Here is a 10,212-nt window from a genome sequence, read left to right as displayed (position 1 = left end):
TCGGCATCTTCTCACCACTGAGTGAAGCCAGATTTGCATACAAAAGGTGGTGGGCTCTTTTAAGCCCCCTGCCTTGGAACGCTGACTCACGCTGTCATCCAGTTGGGAGGGGTGTGTAACACCCCTGTCAGAGCAGGCTTGGTTCCTAGCCACCCAAGAGCAGTGGCTCTCCCCCAGGGGTTAGACACTTGTCTGTTGATGGCAGGCTAGTAAAGACCAGTCAGCCAGCACAGTAGTTATTAGTTGGTTCTTCAGGGGGCTCCTCTAAGGTGCCTTCTGGGTGCATGTATTAATAACTCCATCACTGAAATCAGTGAGGGTTTATTAATACTAGATGTTTGATACCAAACTCGTATTGCCAGTGTTCAGCACAAATTGTTAAAATGGCTTCCTTGATCACTTACTATGTCTAAGAATCAACAAAGACGTAGTAGGGACATATCTGTTCTTGCAGATATGTCCACACATGGAATATAATGCACCGTGCATTATTGCTGAAATGCCTGCTGTAGGGGTGACTTACATACATTGCATACAGTGGTAGTGGGCATGCACACAGGCTGTGTGCCATGTTGTGTTTTCACTTTTTGCTGCACCAAGACATGTAGCCTGCAAAGGCAGTCTGCATGAGCTAGGTGAGGAGTCCCTGAGGGTGGCACAATACATGCTGCAGCCCTTGGTGATCCTCTTTGGTACCATGCCCTAGGTACCATGGGGTACCATTTACTAGAGTTTTACAGGGGTGCCAGAGGTGTTGCCAATTGGGGGAACAATTGTGCATTTTTGGGGAAAGAACGCTGGCACTGGGGACCTGGTTATCAGGAAGACATTACAATTTAGTAAATGTTACATCAAATACTAGGCAAAAAGTGGGGGAGACTACTGCAACAAAAGCCCCGTCTCCTAAACCCAGAATCAAAGCATGTTGAGACAATGCTTCAATCAATCAATCAATCATTCAGAGATATGTAGAGCGCGGCTATTCACCCGTGAGGGTCTCAAGGTGCTGGAGGAGGAAGGGGGGGTGATGAGGATCAGTCGAAGAGCCAGGTCCTGATGTCCTTCCTGTACTGAGACAGGGTGGGAGATTGCCTGGAGTGGATGGGGAGGGTGTTCCAGGTCTTTGCAGCGATGTGGGAGAAGGATCTTTCTCCAGCTGTGGTTTTGTGGATGCGGGAGACCTTGGCGAGGGCCTGGTCGGCGGAGAGGAGTTATCTGGTAGGAGTATATAAGGTGAGTCTGTGGTTGAGGTAGGCTGGTCTGGCGTCTTGTATGGCATTGTACGCGTGGGTCAGGAGCTTGAAGGAGATTCTCTTGTTGATAGGCAGCCAGTGTATGTCTCTAAGGAGGGCGAAGGTGTGGCTGTGTCGTGGGGCGTTCTTGATGAGATGGGCGGAGGCTTTCTGGATGCTTTGTAGTCTTTTCCAGGTGTTGGAGGTGGTTCCGGCGTAGAGAGCGTTGTTGTAGTTGATTCGGCTGAGGACAAGGGCCTGGGTGACTGTCCTTCTGGCTTCGGTGGGGATCCACTTGTAGATCTTTTCGAAGCATACGCAGGGTGTGAAAGCAACCCGATGAGACCGCGCTCACCTGACGGTCCATTGAGAGCAATGAGTCTAAGATGACGCCTAGGTTGCGGGCGTGGTAGGTGGCGGCGTTTCCGAGGGCAGAGGGCCACTAGGACTCATTCAAGGCAGAGGGTGTGGAGCCGAGGCTGAGTACTTCTGTTTTGTTCGAGTTCAGTTTAAGGCAACTATCTTTCATACAGGTGGTGACTGCTTTCATTCCTTTGTGGACATTGTTTTTGGTGGTGGCCGGGTTGCTGGTGAGGGAGACTATCAGTTGGGTGTCATCGGCGTAGGAGACTATGTTGAGTGCATGGCTTCTGACGATGGCGACTAGTGGGGTCATCGAGAGGTTGAAGAGGGTGGGACTAAGCGAGGACCCTTGGGGGATACCGCATCTGATCTTGGTGGCTTCTGAGAGAAAGGGGGGGTAGTCGGACCATCGGTGTTTTGCTGGCGAGGAACGAGGAGAGCCATTGCAATACTGAGTCTCGGATGCCGGCGTCAAGGAGGCGGGTGCATAGTGTGTCATGTGAGACTGTGTTGAAGGCGGCAGAAAGGTCCAAGAGAATGAGGGCAACGGTCTTGCCTTGGTCGAGGAGGGTGCGGATGACATCTGTGGTGGCGGGGAGGGCGGTCTCGGTGCTATGGTTGCTTCTGAATCCTGACTGAGAGGGGTCTAGGATGTTGTTGGTTTCATGGAAGGCGATGAGTTGTTTGTTGACTGCCTTCTCAATGACTTTGGCTGGAAAGGGGAACAGGGAGATGGGCCGGTAGTTCTTGAGGTCTGTCGGGTTGGCAGTGGGTTTTTTCAGTAGAGGTTTGATCCCGGTGTGTTTCCATCTCTCTGGGAAGGTGGGAGTCTTGAAGGAACGGTTGATGGTATGCCGGAGTTTGGGTGCAATGATGTTGCTGGCTTTGTTGAAGATGTGGTGAGGGCAGGGGTCGGTGGGAGCTCCTGAGTGGATGGTTGCCATGATGTTGCGGGTCTCTGTGTCGGTGATGTTGTTCCAGCGGACGAGGGTGGAGGGTGTGGTGACGCTTTGGTTGACGGGCTGGTGGTGGGAGTCGTGGGGGTGCTTGAAGTCAAATCTGGTTTCCCAGATTCAAAGTCAGCACCTCTGCCAGTTAGGCCACATTCATATTTCCCAATGTAAGTGTGAAAATCAAACATCAGAAGTATGGTTGTGCATTAACCCATACAATGAGCAAATTCTCCTTTGAAATGGCTTTGTGAAGTAAAGGAGACAGGAGCAACTGGGGTCACTAATGAGGCATTCTATAACTGCCTTATTTTCACTTTTAGATTTTTGTTATCTTGTTATGTGTAGATGTTTCTGAATATTATTATTTAAATTTCTTTTAAAAAGCCTTGCTCAGTCAGTGTGCCCAGTCCAGTCCCCTGGCTGGCAGACAGCTAACCAAAGCAATCCAAAACCAGAATGTGTACCTTAACTGTGGCTTTTTGTAGGTCTTGCAACAAATAGCTTTAGCTTCTGGGAGGCCTCAAGTTATGAATGCTTTTAAAAATAACTCATACAGAGTATTATCCTTTATTGGTTGCCATCTTACCATACGGGCACCATGCCAATCACAAGATAGTGATTTGCTAACAGTGAAATAACCCTCCATTGATATCGCAGATGAATGCCCTGGATAGTTTAGAAGAAAGCATTCAAGGGTCTGTGCACGGCCTGCTTCTCTCTCCCCTCATCTTGTCTCCATCAAAGCGATGCCTCAAACCCAACCTTAGATGGAAAATGTCAGCTACAAAGGCAGAATAAAGTGATGGGGTTCCAAGAACACACTCAACCCCATCCCTTTACACCTGTTGCCTCCTGGGACAAAGTTCTCAGAGACTTGCCAAGGTGGGGGTCTGAGCTGCACATTCCACTGCTGCCTATTGGTAGTTCACGATGGGACACCAACTGGAAGTGGGCCTCCAGGAGCCTGGTCACACCCTGCCACCTTACCTCTCCTTGCCTCTTGCTTGGTTGGCACTAGAGGATGCAGTGGGCTCCACCATCCTATTCCTGCCTTTTGACTATAAGTGCCAGAGGGGCTCTAAGTGCCTGTGCCCACCCCTCTGGCTTGCTTGTTGCCCATTCTTGCAGGCTCCCACCAGAGGCAACAGCAGGGCTGAGAGGCGATTTCTGCCTCCATCCCGCCTGTCTGAGACTTTTGACGTGTTCCAGCTATTGGTGTTGGGGTACTGAGAAATTGACTTGGATTATTTAAATTGCTTTTAGAAAGCCTTGCTCAGTCAGTGTGCACAGTTCAGTCCCCTGCCTGGCAGACAGCTATCCAAAGCAATCCAGACCACAAACTCTCCCCTGAGAGCAGACTGTGCTTCATAGGAACTGTTTTGTGCTGAGACCAAGTTAGATATTCATGGTAGAATCAGTTGCATGTTAATAATTTATCTTGATTATATATTTGTGAATTCTCTTTGAGATTATGGAAAGTCACATCAGGGCAGCCTTTGTTAGTTGTTTCCTTGTTCCTTGTTGGCAACAGACTGCAGGGAAAGTCACATCTCTGATGATGCACTCACAGTCCTATGATCAATGAGAGATGTAAATATTTTAGATGAGTGGCTGTCTTCGCCAGCGACATCCGTACAATAGGCACAATCTATACCTCAACTATGGCTTTTTGTAGGTCTCGCAACCAATAGCTTTAGAGTCAGGGAGGCCTCATGTTATGAATGCTTTTAAAGAGAACTCATGCAGATTATGCCCTTTTGTGCTTGCCATCTTACCATACGGGCAACTTGCCAACCACAAGATAGTGATTTACTGACTCTGAAATAACCCACCATTGATATCGCAGATGAATCCCCTGGATATCTTAGAAGACAGCATTCAAAGGTGTGTGCACGGCCTGCTGCTCTCTCCCCTCCTCTTGTCTCCATCAAAGCGATGCCTCAAACTCAACCTTAGTTAAGAGAAAATGTCAGCTACAAAGGCAGGAGAATGTGGTGGGGTTCCAAGAACAGAATCAAACCCATCCCTTTACGCCTGTTGCATCCTGGGACAAAGTTCTCAGAGACTTGCCAAGGTGGGGTCTGAGCTGCACATTCCACTGCTGTCTATTGGTTGTTCATGATGGGACACCAGAGGCTGAAACTTGAAGTGGGCCTCCAGGAGCCTCGTCCCATCCTGCCACCTTACCTCTCCTTGCGTCTTGCTTGGTTGCCACTAGAGGTTGCAGTGGGTGCCACAATCCCATTCCTGCCTTTGGACTACAAGTGGCAGAGGGGCTCTAAGTGTCTGTGCCCACCCCTCTGGCTTGCTAGTTGGCCATTATTGCAGGTTCCCCCAGAGGCACCAGCAGGGCTGAGAGACGATTTCTGCCTCCCCCTTGCCTGTCTGAGACTTTTGACGTGTTCTAGCTATTGGTGTTGGGGTTCCGAGCATCTGATTTGGATAGGGTACCCAGTTGGATTAACGTATGTTAATTAAAAATTACTTTAGTTTAAAAAACCATTGAAAATCACTGAAAGAAACAAAGGTTACAGGGACGCTATAGTTTGGTTCAAAATTTACAAGCACAAAACCATAGAAATGTGGCTGTTACAGTTGTTTCAAGTAGCTATAACTCATGCCCTCACCATGCACAGTTTTCTCTTCAATACTTTTACAGCAAATGTTGCACTGATATAATCAATGATGTCATAGAAGATGTCATAAGTGATGAGATCTATGGGAATTAGCAGTGCATGGCGAGGGCACGAGTTATAGTTATTCGAAATTACTCTAACAGCCAAATTTGTATGGTTTTGGGCACGTAAATTTCGAACCTAACTATAACGTCCCTGTAACCTTTGTTTTTTTAGAGAATCCTTTTAAGTTTTATACGGTATAAACACAGCCCAAGGGCATTGAAGTCCTTTCAGTGAGCACTAGATTACATTGCACAAGGTCAGGTTAATGTAATTATAAGGAGTGGAGAGAAAGTGATTTGCCCAGTGTAGGAAGGTGGCTCTTTACATGGTGCACCAAAATTAGGTATACCGGGTAAACGGTCCAGTAGTTCCATTATAAGTGGACAGGGGCTTTCTCCAACAATCCCAAAGTGCTCTCTGAGAGGGTAATGTGGTCGAGCAGCCTTAGGCTTATCAGAGAGGAGTGTAATACATCTGCTGCAATATATGATACACACGACTCAATAAGGAGATTCAGGTGCCGTGATACGTTTCGGCATCGGGTGCTCTAATGTTATCCGATGGGAAAAGGAACTTATACAGCATTCATCAATTAGCAATGACTTACAGGTCTGTCCTTCTGGAAATAATGGAAGTATAGGGCAAGGTCCAAGGCAGCACCAACAGGTCATTTTCGGAGGCACTGGGGCGTCCTGGTGCAGAGGTGCTTTTCAGCGTCAGGTGCCCTAATGTTATCCTATGGGGAATGGTCCAGTTAGTAATATGCTGCAAGCTGGGACTGGGAGACCAGTCCGACTTAACCAACAAAGGGGCTCAGGTCTCACAATGCTTGGTGACATAGGGGCAACTTTAGTTCTCTTCTCCTCTGGCCCGGGCGGCCGGGTGCAAAGGTGTCCTGAGGCATCAGGTTTTTGTCACTGGGTTCCTGGTGACAGAGGGGGCCCTTAACAAAAATCCTGCAGCTGATGTCTTGAAGTTCATATTGGGAAGACCCAAGGTGGGCTTTGTCTCTGGAAGGTCTGGGGTCATCACTGGCAACATTGTCTTATTTCAACTTGGACTAGGGGGCATGGGTGCAGTGGTGCATTCTGCGGTCGGGCTTTGGCAGTCCAGAGTCCTTTCAGTTCTTCTGGGGTGCCTGCAGGATACAGGGAAGCAGCTCTGCTACTCCATGGGAGTTCCTGGGTCTTGGTTGAAGGCTGACAGTCCTCCCAGGCTCTTGGAGTCACAGGCAGTTGCAGGAAATGTTGTCTTTGGCACAATTGTTGAGGACAGCAGACACGGCAGCAGTGCTGAGGCCAGGTCATCTGCTGGCCTTCTTTTTCAACTATTCAGGGTCTGTATTTTTATTTCAGGTCAGCAAGGTCTGATTTTCTGGTGCCAATGGCTCCCTTAATTATTATTATATTTAGTGGTGTTAGGGAAGTAGGGTAGTAGCCAATGGGCTACTTACCCCTGGGGTCACTACGCCCCCTTTATGATCACTTTCTGTGGGAAATTGGCATAACCCTGTTTCAGAGTTCCTAGTTCTGCCATTAACAAGATGGCAGACTTTCAAATGTATTGTCCACATCAGGTAGCTCACCTTAGGGGTGGAACTGGCCTGAAGTTGAACACACCTCTCTGACTAATAATTTTCCCACCTTTCCAGGAGCAAAATGGGCCCTGGGTCAGGGGGTCGGCATCTTCTCACCACTGAGGGAAGCCAGATGTGCATGCAAAAGGCGGTGGGCTCTTTTTAAGCCCCCTACCTTGGAATGCTGACTCAAAGGTCATCCTGTTGGGAGGGGTGTGTAACACCCCTGCCAGAGCAGGCTTTGTTCCTGACCACCCAAGAGAAGTGGCTCTGCCCCATGGGGGTGAGAAACGTGTCTGTTGGTGGCATCCTAGTAAAGATCGGTCAGCCAGCACAGTAGTTATTGGTTGGCTCTTCAAGAGGCTTCTCTAACGTTCCCTCTGTGGAAAAGTATTAATAAATACATCACTGGAAGCAGTGAGGCTTTATTAATATTAGATGTTTGATAGCAAACTTGTATTGGCAGTGTTCAGCACATGCAGTTAAAATGTCTTCCCTTATCACTTACTATGTCTTGGATTCGACAAAGACATAGCAGGGACATATTTGCTCTTGCAGATATGTCCACACATGTAATATAATGCACCCTGTGTTCGTGCTGAAATGCCTGCTGTAGGGGTTACTTACAGATATTGCATGCAGTGTTAGTGGGCATGGAACCCAGGATGTGTGCTATGTCATGTTTTCACTTTTAGCTGCACCAAGACATGTAGCCTGCAATGGCAGGCTGCATGAGCTAGGTGAGGAGTCCCTGAGGGTGGCACAATAGATGCTGCAGCCCTTGGGGGTGGTCTGTGGTATCCATGCCCTGGGTACCTGGGGTACCATTTACTAGAGTCTTAGAGGGGTGCCAAAGGTGTTGCCAATTGGGGGAACAATTGTGCATTTTTGGTGAAAGTACACTGGCACTGGGGACCTGGTTAGCAGGAACACATTGCAATTTAGTCAAAGTTACGTCAAATACTTGGCACAAAGTGGGGGAGACTACTGCAACAAAAGCCCAGTCTCCTACACCCAGAATCAAAGCATTTTGAGACAATGCTTGAACTCAAACCTGGTTCCCCCGGATTCAAAGTCAGCACCTCTGCCATTTAGGCCACATCCATATTTCCCAATGTAAGTGTGAAAATCAAACGAGTAGTATGGTTTTGTATAAACACATATAATGAGCGAATTCTCTTTTGAAATGGCTTTGTGGAGTAAAGAAGAAAGGAGCAAAGAATACTGTAATTTTCACCCGGAGTCTTGCTTGGGAATACTTACAAGTATTTGTCTTAAGAGTGGGCTTGGGGACAGTGTTCATCATTTTGCAATGGTGCACAAACAGGGCTAATCATTTTAAGTATTATTTACAGGTAGACCAGAACTTTTGCGACCCACGAAAAACTGGTTTGCCACTCACCACAGTTTGGGAATCACTGTCCTATAGTGACTGAGTGTTTACCTCTTTTTCATTGCGCAATCACAAAACCTCAAGCTTCCATCCAGGAAGACAGCACGCCCTCGAGAAATCTAAGCGCCAGAAATTAGACATATTATTTTTATAGGGTCAAATAAGGAAGATATATGCCCCAGAGTACAAAAAACCCATGTGTCCTTAAAGTTAGAGTAACCTAGGACATCATCTAGATAGGTTAATCTTTGGAGGACCCTGATGATGTATCAGGCCCATAAAGAGATTTCACCGATCCAGAAGGCTTTCTGATAACTGTACCCTGGTCTATCCACAGAGAGGGCCCTGTCTAAGAAGCTGTCTTGATTCTCCTTCAGCCCCTGATAGAGTGACTGGTGTTTGGGACTCGACACCAAGCCGCTCTTACAGAGGCCTGTGCTCCGCCAGCGACATCCATACAATGGGCACAATCCATGCCTTAACTGCAGCTTTTTGTAGGTCTCGCTTGGTTGGCACTAGAGGATGCAGTGGGCGCCACCATCCTATTCCTGCCTTTTGACTATAAGTGCCAGAGGGGCTCTAAGTGCCTGTGCCCACCCCTCTGGCTTGCGTGTTGCCCATTCTTGCAGGCTCCCACCAGAGGCAACAGCAGGGCTGAGAGACGATTTCTGCCTCCATCCCGCCTGTCTGAGACTTTTGACGTGTTCCAGCTATTGGTGTTGGGGTGCTGAGAAATCGACTTGGATTATTTAAATTGCTTTTAGAAAGTCTTGCTCGGTCAGTGTGCACAGTTCAGTCCCCTGCCTGGCAGACAGCCAACCAAAGCAATCCAGACCACAAACTCTCCCCTGAGAGCAGACCGTGCTTCATAGGAACTGTTTTGTGCTGAGACCAAGTTAGATATTCATGGAAGAATCAGTTGCTTTTTAAAAATTTATCTTGATTATATATTTGTGAATTCTCTTTGAGAGTATGGAAAGTCACATCAGGTCGGCCCTTGTTAGCTGTTTCCTTGTTGACTCCAGGCTGCAGGTAAAGTCACATCTCTGATGATGCACTCACAGTCCTATGATCAATGAGAGATGTAAATATTTTAGATGAGTGGCTGTCTTCGCCAGCGACATCCGTACAATAGGCACAATCTATACCTCAACTATGGCTTTTTGTAGGTCTCGCAACCAATAGCTTTAGAGTCAGGGAGGCCTCATGTTATGAATGCTTTTAAAGAGAACTCATGCAGATTATGCCCTTTTGTGCTTGCCATCTTACCATACGGGCAACTTGCCAACCACAAGATAGTGATTTACTGACTGAAATAACCCACCATTGATATCGCAGATGAATCCCCTGGATATCTTAGAAGACAGCATTCAAAGGTGTGTGCACGGCCTGCTGCTCTCTCCCCTCCTCTTGTCTCCCTCAAAGCGATGCCTCAAATCCAACCTTAGTTGGGAGAAAATGTCAGCTGCAAAGGCAGGAGAATGTGGTGGGGTTCCAAGAACACAATTAACTCCATCCCTTTACGCCTGTTGCCTCCTGGGTCAAAGTTCTCAGAGACTTGCCAAGGTGGGGTCTGAGCTGCACATTCCACGATGTCTATTGGTTGTTCATGATGGGACACCAGAGGCTGAAACTGGAAGTGGGCCTCCAGGAGCCTGTCCCATCCTGCCACCTTACCTCTCCTTACCTCTTGCTTGGTTGCCACTAGAGGCCGCAGTGGGTGCCACAATCCCATTCCTGCCTTTCGACTACAAGTGGCAGAGGGGCTCTAAGTGCCTGTGCCCACCCCTCTGGCTTGCTTGTTTCCCATTCTTGCAGGCTCCCCCCAGAGGCAACAGCAGGGCTGAGAGACGATTTCTGCCTCCTCCTTGCCTGTCTGAGACTTTTGACGTGTTCCAGCTATTGGTGTTGGGGTTCGGAGAAATCGATTTGGATCGGGTACCCAGTTGGATTAACGTATGGTAATTACAAATTATTTTATTTTAAAAAACTCTGAAAATCACTAAAAGAACCA

The sequence above is a fragment of the Pleurodeles waltl genome, chromosome 10 (genome assembly GCF_031143425.1).
Source record: "Pleurodeles waltl isolate 20211129_DDA chromosome 10, aPleWal1.hap1.20221129, whole genome shotgun sequence".
NCBI classification, from domain to species: domain Eukaryota; kingdom Metazoa; phylum Chordata; class Amphibia; order Caudata; family Salamandridae; genus Pleurodeles; species Pleurodeles waltl.
The sequence above is the reverse complement of the archived record's forward strand: the minus strand, read 5'-3'. Positions refer to the sequence as shown.